The following is a 23,765-nucleotide window of genomic DNA, read 5'->3' on the forward strand; positions in this document are numbered from 1 at the left end:
CGAGCTAAGACCCTCGAAAGTCCCCGACGGCTTGCGCGCAGTTGGCGAACACGTGCGTCTTCGGTGCCTTAGCCCTCGAGTAATAAAGTAATGACTATAGAGAGAGTCAGGTAACCGGCCATACCTGGTCGCGGGCCATCTTAACGGGCCTTTTTCCACCGAGGAAAACCCCGCCTAGCGGCCATTTTCTAAGGGACCGGCGATGGTGGGCCGTCCTCTACCCCCACGAAATTTCTAGCATCGTGAATTTCGGCCGAATGGCCGCATTATTTATCTTATTATTTTAATAATAAAATAAAGAGAAAGCTGAAATTATTGAATAACGTAAGATCTGCACGACGTCGACGAATATCGGTGCAAGTGGAAACTTTTCAGCGATCGATGGACGGAAGAACGGAAGCGACGACGCTCTGAGACTCGATTTTCCGGGAAGCGTAAAGTTCGGTATCGATAAATTATCGAACTCGCAACATCTTCCAGTTTTCCGTTTTATAATCGCGTGAAAGTGGTTTATCCTCGTTCGCAGCTCCGATTAAGTCTTTCCCATAGTATTCGCGTTCGCGTGGTCGAGGTTTAAGAGAAACGACGGTACGAATGCGCGAATAAAGGGATGCCGGATAAAAGAAACTGCGAGGCGAGGCGTTGCACTTTTAAGTGTAAATGAATTTCAACGGGACAGTCGGACGGTATAATCGAACAATGGATTTTCTTTTCTGTTTCAGGTGAGTGTTTTATTGAAGTTACTAGCAGAGCATGAACCGGCGTGGATTATATGGGAGATTAAGGTACAGTGTTCTCAATTTTCACCGAATAATTCGCCGGAACGATGAATATTAATTATCGCAGCCGGGGCAGATTGGATGAAAAAGTTCGGCTGGATTTCCTTTGTTTGAGCGATACTTTATTAATTAGAGCGGAGTGCTGCAGTTTCGATGATTAACCGAAGCTTTCGACGGTGCTTCTGTATCGGTACAGGCTGATTAAAAAGTAATTGGACCGCCCCGACCGAACGGTCGGTCGGTAACCAAGTTTATCAAAGCGCGGCCGGCAAGTAACTTCCGAAAAAAAGAGAGAATCCCGACGTTTCATTTTCTCTAAATTGCAATCCGATTAAATCCAATTACAAAATCTCCGCCGGGGGAAGCTACCCCGACCGTGAATATTCATCGGCGAAGATGCGTATCGGCGCTTGATTAACGCTGCATTATCGTGCAATCAATCGCGGAATATTATAACGATGTAGAAATATCATTTCCTCTTTAATACACGTTTATGGAGAATTAATTTCGTAAATACGTTTCTGCGAGCATATGTTACGATGACAATCGCTGTGTTATTTTTATCAAGTGGATGTTCGATAATATAATAATACTAATAATATAATGATACTATAATATTATAAAATATAATAATAGTATAATAATACTATAATATTATAATATACTGATAGTGTATAATAATGCTATAATATTATAATATAATAATAGTATAATAATATTATAAAATATAATAATAGTATTATAATATAATATATAACAATAGTATAATAATACACAATATAACGATAGTATAATAATGTGATATAATAATAGTTGCTAATGTAATATAGCAATAGTATAATAATATGATATAATAATAGTACAATAATGTATATATATAATAAAACAACAGTACAATAATATAATATATTAATAATTTGAATGCTCAAAATGAAAATAGCGTTAAAGCAGTCACCGTCGACGTGGAACAAAATTCTGCAGGATTCGAAAAATGTCGAAGCCGGAGGGGGGGTAAAAATTGACACGTCCCTCCACAATCTGCTAATTAGACAGGATCCCGAGCCACTCTGTGCGCGAATTCCGGCAGCCGTGTAAATATTGTAGTACGCGAAAGATTCGTAGTCGGAATGGTCTTTTTTAGAGACCGTCCGGGCTTTTTCCACGTTTTCGACGGGAACGCTCGCTCGTTCCCGTCGACGAAGTTAATTCTTTTCGCGAAAAATCTCGTGTGACTTTCATTTCCGAGGCGACGTGTCTCTTGAAACGGATTTCCTCGGCGCGGTCGCCGGTTTCGCCATTTTCGACGGTGAAACGGGAATGGCGACCGATGGTCCCGCAAGAATCGTTGCTCGAATTCGTCGGTGGCGTACTTCGCGCGCGGTCTTTCCTCTCGGAGACGTTGACGACGACGTGTGTTCTCTCTCTCTCTCTCTCTCTCTCTCTCGCTCGCTCGCTCGCTCTCTTCTGGTCTCTCTTTCATAGCGATTGCCTTAACGAAACGGAAGGTCGACCCGCGTCTCCGTCCGCAAATCCGGCCGGATTTCCACGGGCACTGCGACGTTCGTCCCCGAAGATATTGGAATTTTCAAAATCCCCGGTTCCGTCGCGTTTGCATTCACGGGAGCGACGGATCGCGGAAAGAAATCCGTCGAAACTCTGCGCTCGGTCTGTTTCTACCGTCGTTCCGCGCCCTTCCCCCCCTTCTCTTATTCACTTCCCCCCCGGGCAGGCAGTTTCCCCGGAAACCACCCCCGTTACCGTCGCAGATCCTTTCGTTTGCAGCGCGTATTTTCGCGTTGTAAACCAACGTTCCTCGGTGACGTTTGTCGGCATGATGAAATTCTGCTGGAACCGTTAGGGAACGCCCGAAAAACCAGACCCCGAGCGGAGGAAAATAATCCGAGGGACCGGCCGGGGCGGAACGACTCCCTTATTAGCAGCCCCCGGCGACTCCGCCACGAAATTGCAACCCGAATTTTGACCGGTGGACAGTTTCGTTCTCCCGATATCGAAGGCTTTATTGCTAAACGAAGTCCGAAGATGCACTGCTCAACAAAATCGTATAGAATGGACAGATTTTTTAATAAAAATTGGCCAACTTCGACGGTCGACGACTCCGCAAAAAATCATCGTAGGACGAAGATCTTTTTTAAAAATCAAAGCTCGAAGCTTCTTCTTTAACCCTAGAAAGATAACCATATGACAACGTACGTAAAAGATAACCATACGCTTCAGAGGCGCATGCTTTTCTAAGGCGTCAATTTTATACTAACAATGGATATTTATTTAAGTTAATCTAGTCATTTTAAAGGTTTGGCATTATTGTAAAAATAAAATGCATTTATATTATATTTTTTTATATTTTCAGTAATTTTAAACTTAAATCACTAGACCTCTATGAAAAACGGTGCAGTCAGTTGTTTATTTCGCAGGCGCCTCTGCGACGTAGGTTATCTTTCTCGGGTTAAGACGATGTTCCCAGATTTTAAGTTCGACGCACCCTCGCCACTGTGACCCACGAAATGCGGGGCCATGTTCGTCGCGTTGAAAATAGCGAAGTTTGACGAGATGCACGGACTTTGTACAATTTTTTCCGCGGATGCCGTCCACGGCGGAACGAAGTTCGATCCTTCCTCTTTAATTTGAAAAAAGAGGAACGCCGCTGCGATTTTTTTCTGCAAAGTTACAGCAGTTCGAAGTAGCGGTAGTAATTCCCGGTTCTTGTGTTCATACGCAACCGACGATCCTAATTTCTTTTTTTTTTTATTATAAGGAGATCTAACGAGATTTATTAGAACGTACTACATTACGGAATATATTACAGAGTATAGTATCCCAATTGCGACCTGTCATCGTCGATCGATACCCGGCGTGTCCGATTCGCGAAAGGTTACCAAGTTCGCGCGGCACGAAAACAACCCTATCGATCAAAGATTTCGGATGGATCGAAGATTAGCCAGGCGATCTCTGTTAACGTCGGCCGAAAACATACCGTCCGCGGTGGTAAACAAATGGTTCGGCGCGGGTACCGCGACGCCGTTAACAAAAACGTTCGGACGGGGGGCGGCCGCGCCACTCCCGGAAGCATAATTCCATCGTTCGGCGACCTAAATTCCGCGGGGTCGGGCCACCCCGAGTGCGGAGAGCAGAGAGCAGATGACTAAGCCGAGAGTATCCGCGGCTCTCGGCCGGCTCCAGATTTCGTTCCGAACCGTGAATTCCGTTTTAAAAGCATCGGGGAACCCCGGCCTAATCGAATCAGCCGCGACTCCCGGCGTTGCATCGTGACGCATCGCGCGGAATCGAATACTCCTCGGCGCGATCTACGATTTATCAACGCCTCCGCGCCCTGTCATCCCCCGCAACGTCGGGACTCGAGGCAGGATCGACCGGCGTTTAAATCGTAATCCACGAGACACCGTTGACGCATCGCGCTGCCAACTTAAACGGAATGGAAATGTTTCAACAATCGTTTCTCCTCGAAATCTTAAGTCGTGCGTCGGCTCTGAGGCGCCGCGGGCAATTTTTCTATCGCGTTGCGAGATCGTTTTTGCGATCGCCAAATTTGCTCGTATTTAACCCCTCGACGAGTCCGACTGGCGACGAAAATTTCTAGTAATTACTTATTAGGTATAAATGTTATTCAGTCCTTTAAAATTCGAATAAAATTCAAATCTCTCGTCGTCGATATTCAAGCATTCGACGAAGCTTCGTAGAGACGGAGAATGCGTTAAAAAATCGAGTCGGATGCAAAGCGAACGTCTTCGGCGAATCTATTGCTTTAATTACGTTCTACACGGAGAGACGATGCCCTAAATTTCTGTGCACACGCAGAAGCCGTAAGCGCGATGAATCCGCATAATTATGTTCAATCGTGATTCAGCGTGATTCGTGTTGCACCGCAACCCGAGATCCGATAATCTTCCCCGCGATCTACTTATCAACCCTCCGGTCCCATCTTCCACCGTGACGTTGCAATTCGAAGAAGCATCGTGCACGGGGATTTAAATCGAAATTCGCGAAACGATGTCGATTCGGTCCGTTAATGCGCGAGCAAACGAAATTGGAATCGGCGAACGTTGATAATTCAGCCGGGTTCGATTCTCGTTCAATATTCTGTTTGCTCGTGCTTCGTTTTATTTAGAAGGCTTCCTTGTTTCTTCGTTTATCTCGCCGACGATCGGAGAATCGTCGCAGCGGAGTCATCGATACGATCCGCAAAAAATGGATAATTAATTATAATTACCGATTGTCAACAACTGTACAAATTAATTAACCCCTTGCCATGCTTTAACGAGCATGACACGCGACGGAGATTTTTAACGATAATTTGTTAAGTACGAACGATATTCCGTTCCTTTTAGTCCGAATAAAATTCTGATTTCTTGTCACCAGTATTTAAACATTTATGTAAATGTAGATACGCGATAAATACGAATTGTCTTTTTTTTTCTTCGAAATGATTGCAATCGAGAAACTTCTAATCGCTGCAACTACGAAGAAAATAGTATGGCAAGGGGTTAATACTCAGAGATTAATAATTTATAAAGAATTTATTATATTCGTTTCAAAGTGAAACCTAAAGCATCGAAATGACTATCAACTATGAAGAGAATAGTGTGGCAAGGGGTTAATACTCAGCGATTAATAATTACAAAGAATTTATTATATTCGTTTTAAAATGAAACTTAAAGCATCGAAATGACTATCAACTATGAAGAGAATAGTGTGGCAAGGGGTTAATACTCAGCGATTAATAATTACAAAGAATTTACTACATTCGCTTCAAAATGAAACCTTAAAGCATCGAAATGACTATCAACTATGAAGAGAATAGTGTGGCAAGGGGTTAATACTCAGCGATTAATAATTACAAAGAATTTATTATATTCGTTTCAAAATGAAACTTAAAGCATCGAAATGACTATCAACTATGAAGAAAATAGTATGGCAGGGGGTTAATACTCAGCGATTAATAATTACAAAGAATTTACTACATTCGTTTCAAAATGAAACCTAAAGCATCGAAATGACTATCAACTATGAAGAAAATAGTATGATAAGGGGTTAATACTTAGCGATTAATAATTACAAAGAATTTATTATATTCGTTTCAAAATGAAACCTAAAGCATCGAAATGACTATCAACTATGAAGAGAATAGTGTGGCAAGGGGTGAATACTCAGCGATTAATAATTACAAAGAATTTACTACATTCGTTTCAAAATGAAACCTAAAGCATCGAAATGACTATCAACTATGAAGAGAATAGTGTGGCAAAGGGTTAATACTCAGAGATTAATAATTACAAAGAATTCAATATATTCGTTTCAAAATGAAACCTAAAGCATCGAAAAAACACCCTTCCAAGCCCCGCCCAGGAGCCAACGAGAGACGGCCATCCGTCACAGCCGGGAACACCTAATATCCCTAAAAGAAAAGTCTCCTCCCTCCGGAGAGGATCGAAAATTCGCAAGCCGAGGACAGCTTCGATTACGCTTAAATGATCGGGAAGAAGCTGTAGCGTCGGTGGCACGGTAAATTCACGGTTCTCCAATCATCCCCCGATCCCGGCGAGGCATCGCAGCCACTTTCATCATCCCCTATTCTCGCTGGAGGACCAAACAGACCCGACATCGATATCCCGGGACACATTTCACTTTCCCCCGTGTGTGTCTCTTCCCCTTTTATTCCCGTGGTACGGGGCTAGCACCGGCGTCTTTTTGCGCTTCGACGCCGAGGAGCCGGCGAACGCTGAGAGCGGGTTCGCTCGGCGAGGGTTGCTCGGTCTTCGGCGTTCAGTCTTCGCTCGCAGGCGCGGAGGGTGCGTCGTCTTTCGAGGGACCTCGGCGTTCCCTCCCCGCGCTGCGGGGCGTCCGAGGCGGACTCGAGGCACGGCCGAGGCAGAGTCGAGGCGGTTCGGAGGCGGATCGGAGGAGGATTCGCGGCGGATTCGAGGCAGAAGCAGACGGAGTCCGAGCGTCTGTCGGTTTTCCGTCGGTTTTCCGTCGCTTTTCCGTCGGGTTTCCGTCGGGTTTCTGCGCGCTGTCTTCGCCTTTCCTTTCCCGGGCCGGCGCCCCGCGCACCCGACAATCAGCGACAACGCCTCGGGCCACCGAGCCCGACATTGTATTCCGTCGCGTCGCCTCGTCTTCGGTTTCCCGGGACTCGGGACCGGGACAACCGGGACAGCAAAAATACTCGGCTATTCGAGTGGCCGTCGTCCCGCGTCCACCCTTTCGCCGATCCGCCCTCGTCCCGTCCCGCCCGCGTTTCCTACGCTTCCTCCTTTCATCCCCCACACCTCTCCGCGAAGCAACCGCGGTCCCCGCGTCCGTTTTTTTCCCTCGAAGCACCGCTAGATTGGCCGGGAATTTCGTGCATTGCCAAGTAATTACCGGGTACCCGGCACAATGATACCGCATCATCGCCCCTCTCCTCGCCGGCGAAGAAAGAAACAACCCTCCCGGCTAAACAGAACGCAATTCCGCCGGGAGCTCTCCCTCTCCGCGGACGAAAGTCAAAATCGACGTCGTCTTTCGCGCCCGCGACTCCTGAGAAACGAGACTGTTTTCAGAAATTTATCTATTTTTTGTTTCTTCGCACTCGTTTGATAGCTTTTAGCGAAATCGATTGTATTTATCAATTGTATTATAACAAGGTGAAGAGTAAAAATGTTCTGTAAAAAGTGTCGCATAGTTTTTTTAAATCTTTAGAACGTTGAAGAACTCAAGGCCGGGCTCGAAAGAGCCAGGTTGCCGGCCGCGTTGGTAAAAAATAAAACACGTTGCAGGCGTTGCGGATGGTTAAATGGAAGAGCTCCGAGGAATTAAATAACGCGGGGGTGGACGTCGAGAGCATAAGTTTCCAGGTATAAAGCCGGGGATTCGTAGCCCCGGGCAGCTAAGAAAGAAACAACCCTCGCGGCTAAATAACGCAATTCCGCGCGTCGAGCCCCTCCGAGGTTTCCGCGACGTCCGCGAACGAAAATAAAGGCCGCGCGAGCCATCTCCGGCGGCTGTTTCAAAGGAATTGCGACGGATCCGTTCCCGTGTTCAACGCGCGGACACTTTCAGGAGGTCTGGCCGCGCATCCCGGGGTTGCTAATGGCTGGTTTCTTGGCCGCGCCGAGGGTTGTTCAACTTGAAACACGCGTTTTACGGCGGTGTCTGAAAGCGTCCGATCGAAACGTTCGCGAGCGCGCTCCGTGAAAACCGTGAGCTCTCGTCGGCGAGGATCGTCTCGGTAAAAATTACTGGGTAAAAATAATTTTTAAAATTTGTTTAAATTTCTGCAATTCGTCCAACGAATTCTCGCCGATTTTTCATCCGCCAATTTTTTGGTCGCGCGCGCATAAAAGCCGCGGTCTCGAATTCATTTTTGAGACCACGTATAAATTCGACGAAAAATTAAATCTGTCGAGCTTCTCGATCGTTCGTAAACGAGCGTAACGAATCGTATCGAGCGTTCGTTGCGAATTCGACTGGAAATACCACGACAGCGGACCGAGATGTTGGTTCGTCGAACCGTCGGAGCTCGGTTCCGCGGGCAAATAAGAGCCGAGCGAAACGCGAGCGGACCGAAGCGATCTCGCGTTCGACGTGAACCCGCTCCGATAAGAACCCGGCGCGCCGTACGAGTCGTGCGATCAGCAAATCTGAATTAAGCAAACATAATTCGCCGAAACCGTACAGGGTCGGCCGATACATGATAGAAGCCTTACGAGGGAGCATTGACACGCTTTGTTCCCTGTAGGAACTGACACCTTTAACGCGTCGAAACCCTCGGCGGTGTCCATCAGCGGGATTCGCGATTGTTCGTTGATCTTTTTCATTCGATAGGATGCTTAACCCTATCACGGTGCTGCAGCAGATTGATCGGACTCGCTGGAAATGTTCGGATGCGTCGCGTGCATTTTAAGCGTAAGCTCCTCGAGCATTCCGAAAATCTTTGGAATTTGCTTCGCGTGGAAACGCGGCGTGAATACATAACATAGATGTGCCAAGAACGGATTTAAAAAGACACCGATTAACGTATCAAGGAAAAATGATGTTATATAATATAATATAATATAATATAATATAATATAATATAATATAATATAATATAATATAATATAATATAATATAATATAATATAATATAATATAATATAATATAATATAATATAATATAATATAATATAATATAATATAATATAATATAATATAATATAATATAATATAATATAATATAATATAATATAATATAATATAATATAATATAATATAATATAATATAATATAATATAATATAATATAATATAATATAATATAATATAATATAATATAATATAATATAATATAATATAATATAATATAATATAATATAATATAATATAATATAATATAATATAATATAATATAACATAATATAATATAATGTAATATAACATAATATAGTATAGTATAATATAATATAGTATAATATAATACAATAAAAAATATATAATATAATATAATTGTATCATTATGCACATATACGTATCCAGATTTGCAGAACAACTTTTCCATAGAGTTTAAAACTGCTCAATGAAAAAAAAAGCTAGTATTTAATACTTTTCGAACAGCAGAAAATTAAAGTCTCCTGTCTCGCTGAAAGTGTAAATCCACTTTCCTGAGAAACGATCGTACGATCCGGTTTATTCGCGCGTGCGTAACGATCAACGTCGGCTCGCGAACCGAACGCGCCGCGTTATAATTTTTATAGGACCCCGTGAACGTTACTTTCGGCGTTCGGTGGGTTCCAGGCGCTTCTAGCCGGTCGATCCGGCGAAGCATCGACGACGGGAATTAGCGCGAAAGCATCGGACCAGGCACGTTTTCACGGCAGCGTTTGCGAGAGTCGTCGATCGAATCTCGCGAACTATCGCGAGGATCGCTTCCTATCGGAGGAGGCGGCGGATCGACGTTAATTCTCTTCCGCAACGAAGAGTAAATGTTGCGAGCCGCGTTATTTGCCCGGTATATCCCGGTTTGCGTTCAATTAAGTGGAACGACCGCACTCAAAAGTAGGGTTTCAACGTTTCCGACTTAATTCGGTAAATATTTCCGGCGTCCGATATTAATCCGGCGGCCCGGTATTCGCAAACACGCGCCGCGCGCCTGGACGGGCCGGGCCGGGCCCGATCGATTCCCGTACGATCCGTGAACCGTTAATGAATTCGCGGCCTCGTAGGTAATGTCCGCGGCATCGATCCCTTCGAGTCGTCCAGCACGAACAAACCTGCGCGAAAGAGATCCGGCTTTAACTTTCCATTCTGTCTCGTCTTTTCTTTCAAAATGTCTTCCACCTCCGTATCTCCACGATCGACCGATACCGTAACCATTTTATGGTCGTTCGATCTCGTATCCGAGATCTTGGCAAATTTCAATATCATTTTCAATGAATTTCCCTCCTTTCCATTGTACTCCGCAAGGGCGACACAGCGGTCCGCGCGATCGCGTTCCGATCCCGAAATTATTCGGGCGACACAAATCCGTAAAAATTTCGGCATCTCCGCGACGGAGTCCCGCGGAAACGTCCTCGCGAGGCTCGAGACAGTTGTTTCGCTTCGATTGCACCGTTCTCCTCGATTCTGTCCCCGGCGTCGCGGTCCGAGGACAAATTGAACTCGGCGACCGTAAACCTCGCGGAACTATATCTCTTTGCCGCGCGGCTTACGACATCGCGAAAAAATAATCCCGCTGAAAGGCAACGTCGAAGATTCTCTCGCGGCCGCGCTCCGGCGGTTCGCGGCGGTAAAAATTAAACGTCGGAATAAATTTCGCGCGGGGGGGGAAACGACGCGAGGAGGAGGGACGGCGGCGGGTGTACGGGGCGAACGGCGAGATGTAACGGAGCGAGAGCTGGCTGAAAAATTCAATATAGAAAAATGTCCTCGGATCGTAAAATCTCTTGGTTTTAAATTGCGGAGTGGCCGGGCCGCGAGATCCGGCGGCGATAAAACCCGAGCGGCGGAACTCCGTTGGATCCTCGCGGAATAAAACGCTGGTGGCCGCGATTTTCTGGGACATCGGTTCATGGCTGCCGTATAAATAGCCAACAATGGTCGACGGATCCAGTCAACGAAAATATCGGGTTCGCCGGAATTTGAATGAATCCCGTGCGGTCGAGTCGGGCGACCGGAACACGGACGCGCGGTCCTCCGGCTTCCGCGCGGACGTTCCGCCGCGGAACGGCCGCGTCCCGTCGCCGTCGCGGTCTCCCGGGGAAATAACCGGTCGACCGGGTCGGTTGTTCTTTCTGTTTTCGGGCCGAGAAACGCGACACGCTTCGCCGCCGGTTTATGGCGCGTCGTTCCCGCGAACATGATCGCGAGATTTAGAAATCTATACCGTCCGTCGCGTCGGCCACTTCTTCGGATTGCGGATGGCTCGGGGGAAGCGAAGTGGCTTCATTCCCAGGCAAATTTCAAATGCATTTACCGACCAGGAGAGAGAGAGAGAGAGAGAGAGAGAGAGAGAGAGAGAGAGAGAGAGAGAAAACGAAGCGCTCGTCGAAGCCGGACAATCCTCGCCGATGTGTCTCCGTCGCGAGCGTATCTCGTTTGATACGCGCAAAAATCTTTTCATCGCGCGCGGCGCATTCTTTTTCGGCAGCCGTTCGAACGACTTCGCCGATGGATTTCTCGGACGTTACGTGTCGCGACCGGATCTCGGATTCTTATTTTTCAAGAAACCGCATTCGCGAGGCGTTCGTTAAATCGACGGAGAAATTCCTTGCGGCAAGCGTTGAATAATGACGCGATTAATTGTCGTCGATTAGCCTGTTTTCCTGCATCTTGTATACCTGCACGTGCCATAAACGCATGAAAATTGGCTGCATCGTTGGCGTGGAACGGGAGCGAAATATAAACACGTTTCTTCTCTTCACAATTAACGGACCGGTTGCTTTTTTTTCCTCTCTGTCTTTCTTGATTTCCGGGAATTTTTTAAGAGAACTAAACGAACACGTGCGCACGGTTTCAAAGCGTCGCAGTTTTATCGAATCTCGACGCTATTTTCGATACAATTTTACAAAGTTATTTATTTACCTGTCTAGCATCAATCAAGTATTAATAAAGTGTTGATAAAATATCGAATAAAACTTCAAGCAAAAACACAAATCTTCGTGGCTCGTTCCAGGAAGTCGGAACGGGAAACCGTAAATTTACGCGACCCGTCCGTTAAGTGCTACTAAATTCAGTAAATTGGAAATCATCTGGCAGACGTCGCGAACTATCGAAAGTAGACGAACCAGCGGATCTTTTAGCATCCGCGAAGAACGCGCGAGACTTAACAGATTATTTTCATACGAAGGAATCCGAGCTCCCCCCGAATGCGCCGTTTCGAGCACGCGCGGCGATCGCCTCCTATCCGGTGGACCGAATACAAACGGAAGTATCATTTCGTCGGATTCCGGAAGCGTCCGCGAAAGCTCTCGAGCTTGCGGATCGGCCAAAGAGACGAGGGTTTTCTCGAGCCACGATAATGCTCCGTTTTCTGTATGTAAAATCGCGCTGCCGGCGAGTGTGCAACGCGACCCGGCCGTTTGTCCGAGCAGACACCGGGGTTACAGAGAGTTAACAAAAGGAAAGGAGCTGAATTTCCGGGGGCAAACGCGCGAAGACTCCTCCCGGCACCCACCCGGCACCCTCTCGGCACCCTCCCGGTCCCCTCTCGGCCACCTCTCGGCCTCTCCGTCGCGTTTTCCCTTAACGAGTGGCTTGTAACGCGGCGCGGCGTCTCTTCAGCCGGTTTAAACGCGATTCTCTGTAACTTCTCCGTCCCTTGAGCAGCGCGGCTGCCCTCTGCTCTTTTCGTTCGCTTCGTTTTTTCGTTGCGATCGCTCGGTTCCATTTTCGCGAGGACGACGTCACTGACCCTCTTTCCCAGCCTTTGTTCGGATATCGCGGAACGGACCGAGGGGGCGAGCGGCCTTTTAAAGCTGGGGAACGCATGCGTTTTTCAGCGGAACCGCTATCCCGGGGAAAAACATCGATAGAGCGACGGTATCGCGGCGAATGTACACACCGGGATCGAAAGATAACACGGTCCTCGCCTTTGTTGCGTAAATAACGGCGGCCCGGTCCGGGCCGGGCACACCGTTCCCTGCGTTCTATCCCGATTCCCGCGGCCGCAGCTTTCAGCTTTGTCCCACCGTCTCGCAATAAAGGAGTCCCGCGGCTTTCCGTGCACATATTTTATGAAATTGACTGCACGCGAAGTTTATTCGGTCGTTTGTTCAATCCGGCCGGGGGGAGGGGGGAGCCTAGCGCGCAGCTTTTTATCGCGGATTACCCTCTGGCGGTCTTCCAGTTCGCGCAATCGTTTTTTCACCAATTAATTTCTTCTTCTAATTTCTGCAAGCTCGCGCGGTATTCCGCTCGCGCGGCTCCGCACCTGAACCGTCTGTCCGGTTTGTTTAACCCTTTATCTCTTTGACCGAGAACCGTGCGTGCACGCTCTCTCCGGTCTAGCGGGACCGTTAATATACAGACAATACGCTTTTGTATTAACCGTTTCGTCGAGCCTGCGAACTTTAAATATCCGACGTTGCGGCGCTCTCTCTTTTTTACGCGCATTTCCAAGCTTTTCGTTTTCCTTTTTTAATTTGACGCAATCGGTTGGACCGTTTCGATTACAGTAAATTCTCCCTAATTGACGCTCGGATCGCGGACAAGAATGGACGATTTTGGGAGAGGAGAGGCGCAAGACTCGAATAATCGTATCTCCTTTTCCAAAGTTGTCCATTTTTGTGCGCAATCCGAGCGCGAATTTGGGAGACATTGCAGCTGGATAGCGTAATTTTTGCTCCGCGATAAAAGTTGCAACAGTAAATTCGACGCAACTTCAATCGCAAGATGTGTAGAACGATCGAACTCGTCCAACGATTCTCCGCAAAAACATCTTCGTAATTCTGATACCGATAAAGCAAAGAAACTTGAATACATTTCTTCTTTTTTTTTGACTCGTCCACTATTATCACCGTGAAAGATCAACGAGAGTCACGATGCTAATGTTTTCGAAGTCAACGTCGCGATAAGAAGAGGACGCAGAAAGTGACTTCGCTAAAAAATCCTCTTCGCGAGTAACATTCGCGGTTCGTGCTCGAAAGAGATACAGTCGATTGCGTAATGGGACTACAAGCAAACTTTGCATTGGTGCTCCGATCCGATCGGAAGATGAAAGGCAGCCGGAGCTTAGACATTGAAAAGTATACAGAGGAAGACGGAGAAAGAGAAAGAAAGAGAGAAAAAGAGAGAGAGAGCGAGAGAGAAGGACGAGAGTTTTCAGGAACTTTTATGTTTCTCGCTCGATGTGTAATCATAAAAACCGGTTGCGCGTGCGTCGACCGTGTTCTTCTAGCTTTGATGGGCAGTTCGGAATCTGCGAAAAGAAGAGGAAAAAAAAAGAACGAAGAAAACAACGATCGAAACTGCGCGAGAGGTATAAATTCGTCGGCTGTAAATGCCAAGAGCCTTTTTTCCCCGCGAGTTATGACTTGTAAATTGAATCGGAGCAAGCCTCGCCTCTCCCGTACATTTGCCACAGTTTTGTGCGCGGATTTATTTCGAATTGGTCAACCCGAACAATCCGGACGGATGCGCGAATCGTTGCATGAAATCGATGCAGCTCCTGAAGTGCGAAACTGAAGTTACCGCCGCTCTGCTTGATTAATCTCCTCGGACAACGTTGCCCTACAACTGCTGAAATAATCTCCGAACTCCTCGTTGCACAGCTTTTTGTTTAGCCGGCGACGTTTCAGCCAATTTTAACGCAAGTTTAAACGCTTGGCAGAATACAGCGAATGTTCCTTCAGCTGGTGAACGAAAATGCTTCGAGCGAAGGGAGATTTGCACCTCGTTTTTATAATCGTCGACAATCGGCAGCTATAAAAATGAGACGCGAGGCTCGAATGTTTCTTTCGATTTAGTTTCTGTGAAAAAACGATATTCAGAATTAAACGTCTGCCGAAGCAGCGTAGTCACAAAGCGTTATTTGGATTAATTCTGAAGTAGTAGTAGAAAAGATAGCGTGGTAACAAAGCGTAATAAATTAATTTCAGAGTAATAAAAATACAGTAATAAAAATCTACTTGGCATGAATATATACGAATTATAATTTATTTAAAAATTCCTACGAAATCTAGGAGCCCTTTTCTTTCTGCCTCGCTAATTAAACTACAATCAATTTCACTCGCGATCCGCAACATTTCAGCAAACAGTTAACGTACGTTTCTCATTGGTCCCGCAATATTGCGAAGCAGAATACCGCAGGATTCTCGCAGATAACAACGCAAGCAACCAAATAATAACAATAATAACGAAGCAACGATGCGCGTGCGGTGGCACGGCACAACATTCCTGCAACACATCGCTGCGAAATTCGCGCTGCAAAATGGCATTTTCATTGAATACAAAGCAGCAGAAATATAGACCCGGATCCTGCAACAATGCGACAATACAGGCCGCATTACGAGATTCATAAAGATCCGCTAAGAGGTAGGAAACGAGCAAAAAATAGGAGACTGCGGAGAAGAAGTTCAAGATGTATATCTTGCAGCAAAGAAAAGGTCCCGTTTAACGATCCTCGGCGGTGACAAAGAAGCCAGAAATTAGCCGGCATTGTTCAGCATTAATGTACAATACATTTCCACGATCAGCGGTGCATTCGAAGAACGCATTTTTAATTGGACGATTACGAAGCATTAAACGATAAAAGTACACCTTGGAATTCACGGCGGAAGCTTCGTTGTTCGGAGAAGCGAGCTTCTAACATCTTTCATTGTGTACCTTTGTCGTGCATTTAATATAGTTTTCCTATACTTTTATTGCTTGTTATTGCTCCCTCGAGGGAGAGAGGGAGAGATTAATTCTCAATAATTTCGTTTAAACTCGATGAAATTTTCATTTCAGGTTCAGGATAAAACGGTCAAAAAACCCGTGTACATATTTTTTCCTGCGTCGATCAATTGCGACAAGTCACGCTGACTTTTCAAAGCATCCATGAATAAATCGCGAAATCGTAGAATTTTATTCACGTCGTCGAATTGGCATAAACCGGTTAGCTGTCGCGGCCTCTTTGAAAAGTGTGCACCTGAAATGTGTCGCAGAAAATAAACGATGGACGCCGGCGTATTACCTAACTCGGACACTGCGTCCAGTTTCCTCGTAACGATTATTTATATTTTTCTATTCGTTCGTTTCTAGGCCTCGAAATAATCATCGAAGCGTCCGAGAACATACACAGTTCGGTTCTCGGGAAAATTTCCGTTCGAGCAGCAATTTGTACGCATGACGGGCGCGATCGCCGCGACACGAGATACTGCCATTTCTTCGCGACGACTATACTCGTCAAAAAAAAAACAGCCAACTGGTTAACTCGACGCACTGTGCGGCCTGTCGCGTCCCGTCGCGTCGTTTCGTTTCGCAAACAGAGGCTCGCAAGGAAATCACCGACACGGAAATGACTTCGCGGAGCGGGTCGAGCAATCTCCGCGTCGTGTTCGCGTCACCTGTTCGCAACTGTTCGCGAGGGCGCATTAGCGGCCCGAGGAGAAAAAAAGCACCCGGAAAACGCGCGTCGGCAGTTCATTAAGTTTCATCAATCCGTTCGAACGCGTCGTAATTTTTCTTCGCCCCGGGGCAGCGCTTTCAAGGTTTTCCCACGAACCGTGACTACGCTCACCTTTCCTACTTCTCCTCCTCCTCCTCCTCCCGGGTCCCTCTCGCCCGCTTCCGAGAGAAACGCATGCACTCTCGCGCTGCTCTCGCTGCACTCGCTGCACCGTCGTGTCTACGATCCGCTCCGCGCCGCGCCGCGCCGGTTCGTTCACTCCGGTCCGCGCGCGCGTGCACTCTTGCAATCCGACTTGCATCACACAACACGCGAAATGGTTGCGTTCGCAGTTTGCGGTACGACTCCTAGGATGTCTCGGATGGTCTAGGCGGGAGCGAGCGGGCCGCCGGGCGTGTGGAGTGGTTTGTTGCATCAGATGGCTTTCCACGATGTTGTCACCCGTCCCTCCGCGCCGATGCACCATTATTTCCCTCGGTGCAGCCCGGCGCGTGTGTTCTACGGTTACCGCTTCGCCGAAGATTGTTTTTCTTAACGGCGAACTGGTTTCCCGGCTCGTCTTCTCTCCTCTTCTCTCGCCTCCTCTCGTCTCGTCTCGTCTCGGCGCGGCGCGGCGTTACGACGCGCTCGCCGACACGAAAAACCTGGAAACGGTTTATTTACGGAGCGGCTTGATTACGGTGGATTGATAATGCTTATTGCACACGTTTTCATAAATTAGCCGGTCGAGCTGCCGGACTAATTAATTCCTAGAGAGCCGTTCCCGGCTCCGCCGTGTCACGAAGGTCCGCTTTATTCGTCGTTTCGCCGGCAACATGTACCGCCGCTTCTTATCTGAAACGCGCAGTCTATTCCCGACACCTGGACGCTGTGCTCCTTTTCTTTTCAGCGCGTGTATTTTACACGCTCCCATCGGCGACAGAGAGAAGCGGTCGCCGGTTTTCATTGAAACCGTGCGCGCTCGGCTTATTCGATCCTTTCAATTAGACCTGCTCGAGGATAACGTCCGTGAAAGTTGTTTCGTCGATAGCGATCGTTATATCGACGCGTATAATCTCGACGTTGAATCGTTGGAATTGCAAGAGCCTGCTTCATAGAGAAAGCAGTCGAATAAAAATTTCTTTAATTCGACCGTGCGATATAATTGAAACGGCGAAAGGTCCGGATAAATTCAGCTTTGTCATCGATGTTACGAAACGCGACGCGCCGCTGGTCGCTTCCAGCGATTTCTAGCTTCGTTCGACTCGAAGTTGAGTTAAATCCTGCCAGACGGACGGATAGGCTGAGAACGTGTCCTAGAATTTTAAGATCTAGAACAGACATCGAACCGCTGAAACACTTTATTCGAACGCGTTACAAAACGTGGACATTCGATATCGAGGTGCCAATACGAGACACGCGAAACAACTGTTTGCAGCCGATTAATATTCTTTCTGTGAATTAAACCAGCTCGACTCTTGGATAGCGAGAGAGAACGAGAGGGAGAGAGAGTGGATTTATCCGAGAACGGTAGAATACAAAATGCAACGCGATTTGACACCGATGTAATAGTTGCTCGAGCATCGCGCGACGTTTAAATTACAATCCGCCGCCCTCGCCCCGTTCCCATTCCCATTCCGCGTTCTCCATTTTTATTCCCTTCGCTTCTTTTTATCATCCGTCGCGCCGGGTATTCGCCGCGCGCGCGCGCGCGCATCGCCGTCCTCTATTTTTGCGTGCGCGGGCAGCCCCCGTATTATTCTTCTTATTATTTTTTCGCTGCAGCACGCGCTCGCGGGAGCGCCCGCAGTTCCATCCGAGCGTGTTCTACGTACGCTATCCTGTTTTCGATCCCGAACAAGATGAAGAAACGGAAGAGCCCCGATACGGAATATACATAATGAAATTCACGGATGCAGGGAGATTGCCGCGCGAAGCGCAGCCGGCGAATCGAAAATATGCGGAAGAAATATAGCCGGGATTCCAGGAACCGCGCCCGAGAGAGACCGAGTCGGAGAAAGGAGAGAGAGAGAGAGAGAGAGAAAGGAGTCGAGGCGTTTGTGAATTTTACATATTGCTGGAAGAACACCGTGGGGAAACACTGTTCCGCGAGATCCCCTCTCGCCGTCTCGCCGCGCCTCGCCGCGCCGCCCCGAGCAAAGGGGTAAATTATTGTTTGTTATGCGCGACAGCGATCGCGCGCCCGGGACACTGGGCTTTGTAATTTCGTGTTTTAGGGGAAAACACAACCGAGGATTTCATTCGAGACTTACCTCGCGCCGTAAACACCGTCGCGCCGAGACGTTCGATCCGGCGTGTCTAACGTCCGCGGAAGACATTGTTCGCATAATCGGCAGCTCCGCGTTCCTTTCTTTCGCCACCGCGTCGACTCTGTGCAAAATTATTTCGGCGAGCTAACCTGCCCTGTGATTTTCACCGAACAGTTGTCGAAACTGAGAGAAATCAAGCTGTTCGATGATTCGCGATTTTTTCGATTCCATTCCTTACGTTGCAACTTGAAAACGTTAGGTAAAGTTTAATTGCTAAGATCTAACGTCGAAGTTTCTTCCATCGTTTGGCCGACGAATGTTGCACCTGTAATTTTGATAGCGGACCCAAGGCGACGTATATCGTCTCTTAGGTTCGATTGTTAGACCGTGGACAGTTGTGCAAAATAGAAACCTCGATTGCACACATCACATTAGCTAATAAATTCTTTAACGAGATAACCGAGCGAGCAGTTCGACGATTCGGTTGTCGAATAATCGAATAGCAAAGCAAGAGATTCTCAGAAATTTTATGACAACTTTCTATTGTCGCGTTTCTTCCGTTTCCTGTTTTCCGTCTGCAAATCCCGCGGTCTTTCGATTCTAATAAAGCAGAGTAAATCAGAGCAAAGCGAAGCGAAGCAAATATTTCGAGGTTAACGTACGAGCGGTTGTTCGATCAGTTTCCAGGCGTGGATGTCCGAGCGTAAAAAAGGGCTGAAAGTAACGATTTAATTCGGGCTTCTGGGGAATCGTCGAGGGAGCCGAGTCGGATTCGCGCCGCGCCCCGGGGGCAGTCACGAACGTGCTGCTAGATAACGATCCGAAATTTCATTAACAACAATCTCGGAATCTAGGCGAGACGTTCGGCTGGCTCCCGGGGTCTCGGTCTTCCGAATCATTTGGTATGCATGCTTCCCCGGTGCCGGTTGATGTAGCCCGCGTTTTCCTTATCGTTCGAGTGCCTCTCCTCCTCCTCGAGGTTTATATTGTAGCTCCATTTCAATGCGGCGTTTTAGAGAGCCCGGCATTCGCCGGAACGCGAATAAAAGTGTCCTTTGAGGAGGATATTGGAGCAAGGTTTAGTGAAGCTCGCGTAACAATATTTTGTCTTGGCGCAGCGTCCTCAAAGGAGGCAACTTCTATTGAAAATCAAAGAGCCTTTAAACTCGTCGAGCGGCATGGGAGCCCGAAAGGAAAAAGACCAAGAAAAACACGCACTCGGGGCACCGTCGCTTGTTTTTCTCTCTTTTCCTCTATTTTTCTCTCTCTCTCTTTCTCCTTTCGACTCGCCATTTCCCAGATTAGGTACCACTTCTGCTACCATCAGACTTCGTCGGCTGCTTCTTCCTGCTCTTCTTCTTGCTTCTTGCTCTTATTCTTCTTCTTCTTCCTGTACTTCTTCTTCTTCTTCTTCTTCTTTTCTCCGCTCGACCGAACCTTTAATTCCTCCAATCCCGACTATGGATCCGATTAGGCGTCTTTCTCGCTTCTCGTTCCCGGTCCCCCTTCGATCTTTCCCCGTTTGGCAACACAGTGCGTCTTTGGCTCGATTCCCGAAAACTGAATCGTCGCGAAGAGGGGCCGAAAGGGGGGGACCGTCCAGATTGAATAATCCGCGCGATACGCTCGGTCGGAATCGCATGAAATACTATGGTGTGGCGCTACGACTTTCCGGGAAAGAGATTGCGCGCCCGGTAAATGGGGAAATTCTGTCGGTCGATTCGAACGGCGTTTCGAGTTCCCAGATACGGAATTATTGGCTCGGCGAGACTGAGCATGTTGTCGGTGACGATGCCGTCGCCGCTTTTCCCGATCGCCTGTGCTTCCTCGACCGCGCTTTTCCGGCCCGGGAACGTCGTAACAGATTTTCGGCGCAACGAAAATTATACGGCGATATTATTCCGCGGACCGATGAAAATCGCCTCGCGCGATTTACAGGGAAATAATTCGAGATCAATGCAGAGTTCACTTTCACGGCACGATTTCATCGTCCGAAATCCGCTGGATTTTCGATTTCGAGGATCCACCGCAATAATAGTCGGCATCGTTTTTCGAAATTTCTTGGTCGGCGATGTTAATTGCAGTATTTAATTAAGCGCAGTTCCGAAGGAATTCTATGTGTTGCGCACATGTATTGAGAAAATGGACATCATCGGGGAGTGAGTTAATTGTTTCGTTGATGTTTCAATTGGAAAGACACTCCGAAGATCGGATAATTTTACGGAATTATTTTTAAAGAGATCGCAGGATTGATTAATTATCTCCGATCGTACATTGTCCTGCTGTCGCAGCCACGTGCCAAATATTTTTTGATAGAAAAATACGTTGTCCGGTTATTTTTAGGACGCGTTTTCCAGCAGCCGAAATATATGTATTGTCGGAATAAAAAATAATATTTGTTCGGCACCACGACATTCAATTTGCTCGTCGACGCGCAATTGTAGCATCGCCCCCGCGTTCATTCGAAATCGACGATTCAAAGGGATATTATTTTTCATGAGCGTATGGTGCCGTTTCATTCTACTTTCATTGAAAATAATACAAAATTGCGAAAGCCGTGCCGCCGGAACGGAAGCCGGCGATTTTCATCAAGTATCCTCGCTTTCGACACAAAATTACCCAGAACAATGCGATACGATGAAGCGAAAGAATTCGTCTCCGAATTCAGCAGCGAGTAAAAAGGTTACTCGAATACCGATAGCCATCGCTTTTTCATCCTTTTCACCCTTTTTCTCCTCGCTTGCCCCTCTGGTCGATCGGTTAAAATTATAACGATGCAATTGATTATTGTATCAAGCTATATTATATAATATTATATTTTTATATTATTTATAAATATTATTTCTTATATTATATTATATTATATTATACTATATTATATTATATTATATTATATTATATTATATTATATTATATTATATTATATTATATTATATTATATTATATTATATTATATTATATTATATTATATTATATTATATTATATTATATTATATTATATTATATTATATTATATCATATTATATCATATTATATTATATCATCATATCATATCATATCATATCATATCATATCATATCATATCATATATCATATCATATCATATTATATTATATTATATTATATTATATTATATTATATTATATTATATTTTATAATATTATATTGTATTATATTATATTATTAATATTAATATGCAACTATATTATATTATATATAATATTTGCACTATTAATGCAATTAATAGTGCAAATAAGATCTGTGTAGGCAGGATTTATGTAAATGTAACTCAAATTTCCAGTAAATCGAACGAATATTTTGTTCGTTGTGCCCACAATTTTAAGAAACCAGATTTCATCGCAACCGTGTGCATGATCGAAAAAGGGCCGGTTTATCGCGATCGAAAACCGAAATAATTCCGAACGATAAACTTCAGTTCGGTGCGCGAGACACCCCCGCGAAGCGTAAATGCAACCTTCACCCAGTTTCGGTTCTAGATTCGCGGTTTCCGTCGTCGTCGTCGTTCCGCGATCGATCACGGCAACGGATCGATCGGGGCTCGGTCCCGGTCCGGGTTTCCGGCGCGATAAGCAGATCCGCTGAAACAAATGCGACAGATACCGGTTCCGGGGTTGGAGACAGGTCGGAATTCGGCGTGCCGGAAGCCCCGTGTAATGCGCTTTTAAGCGTCAGAGATTAGGGGCGGCGGGCATTAATTGTAAATTAATCCTCTCGGCGGAGTTGACCCGAAAGACGTCCCGGACAGCCTTAATAAAACGCGGCGATAATTTAATACGTCCCGCGTAGTTCGCCGGCCATGCAAATTTTCCTTAATGGAATAATGAAAATCTCGGATCGTATTCGGCGCGCGCGCGTTGCTCGCCGGGCAATTAGCGGTTTCCATCGGTGAAAAATTAATCTAATACGCGGGAGCCCGCGGCCGATGAGCACATCGCGCCGCGTTCTATTCGTTTTCACCGGAGGCGGCAATTTTCAATTGTCATTTATATCGCTGGCCAGCGAGCGCGCGCGCCACAAAATTTTGTTTCGCCGGAATTCGCCGTGTCGCCTTCGTTTCATTCGACAAATTTGATTTCCCCGACGAAAATTTAATACGCGCCACCGCGACTGTTCGCGCCGCGATCGAACGATCCTTGTCCTCCTTTTCTCTTTGTCTCCGACGGACGCGTTAAGTGCAGAGTTTCGTTAACAAAAAATCTGATCCGATTCGCAGCCGTCGGCTTTGCTCGTCGCGCGTTTCCTTTTTACCGGCGCAGACAATTTCAATTCCTCTTTTTCGTCTCGCACACGTCGCGCCTGTACTTTCTTTCTTTCTGGATAATAATCCGACGTTTTTTTTCGCGAGGTTTAATTCGCGGATGCTTTCCGCGGCGAGTAGAATTTGTTGTCCGAGCGCCGCTTGCGTAACGATCGCTTTCGAGAGGAAACGATCTCCTCGAAGGACCGCGATTCACGGTGATCGTGCCTGGTCGACGAAATCACGCGACGATCCATTTGTAAAATCATTTCGGTGAAACTCGATTACGGTTAATGCCGCGAGCGTTCGATAAATTCGATCCCCACGATACGCGTTGCTTTCGGATAATGCGTCGAACAAGGAACTACGTCTGTTTCCAAGATGTTGCCAAGTGTTTCGTACGTGCGAGCGGCTCGCGAGATCGTTAAAAAATAACGTTAGTCATCGACCGGCGGATAACGATGAGCAATGCTATCGTTTGTACACGATTATCGGTGTCAGAAACGCCGCGCGAAAGCCGCGATATATCAGGAGGCATTAAAGTCCATAAGTCGAATAAGTCTTCCCGAGATCTCGTCCAAGCTTTCAACGATTGTTCGAATTAAAATACCCATTTTTCCATTCGCTTTCGGCGGCGCAACGTCTTTTTATTACGCGATCGAATCGTCGCGAGCTGCGCTATCTCGACGCGATCTCGCGCGTCCGCTAATTTCCGCGCTCCAATTTTAGAGAATCATTTCGTTTAGTCCACGATCCAGTTGCAAATAATCGATACGGGTCGACTCGCACGAGTGCCGCGCAATGTTCCAAATAATTCCGCGTATTCTCGAAGCAGGGGTGGCCAAAGCGTCGACCGCGAGCGACCGCGAAACTATTCCAA

The 23,765-nt window shown here is 46.6% G+C and overlaps 1 protein-coding gene and 1 long non-coding RNA gene across 6 annotated transcripts in view; both read left to right on the forward strand.

The window, feature by feature from the left end:
- Positions 1-5,794, forward strand: part of LOC143259205 (uncharacterized) — a 49,155-nt gene extending 43,361 nt beyond the window's left edge. The window contains exon 2 of the long non-coding RNA XR_013033052.1: positions 723-5,794. This is a non-coding gene — a long non-coding RNA (uncharacterized LOC143259205). The remainder of the gene's footprint in view (positions 1-722) is intronic.
- Positions 1-23,765, forward strand: part of Mxd (MAX dimerization protein) — a 330,355-nt gene that overhangs the window by 91,638 nt on the left and 214,952 nt on the right. The gene's annotated exons all lie outside the window — the stretch shown is intronic.

Source organism: Megalopta genalis, chromosome 3, assembly GCF_051020955.1.
Source record: "Megalopta genalis isolate 19385.01 chromosome 3, iyMegGena1_principal, whole genome shotgun sequence".
Classification (NCBI taxonomy): Eukaryota; Metazoa; Arthropoda; class Insecta; order Hymenoptera; family Halictidae; genus Megalopta; species Megalopta genalis.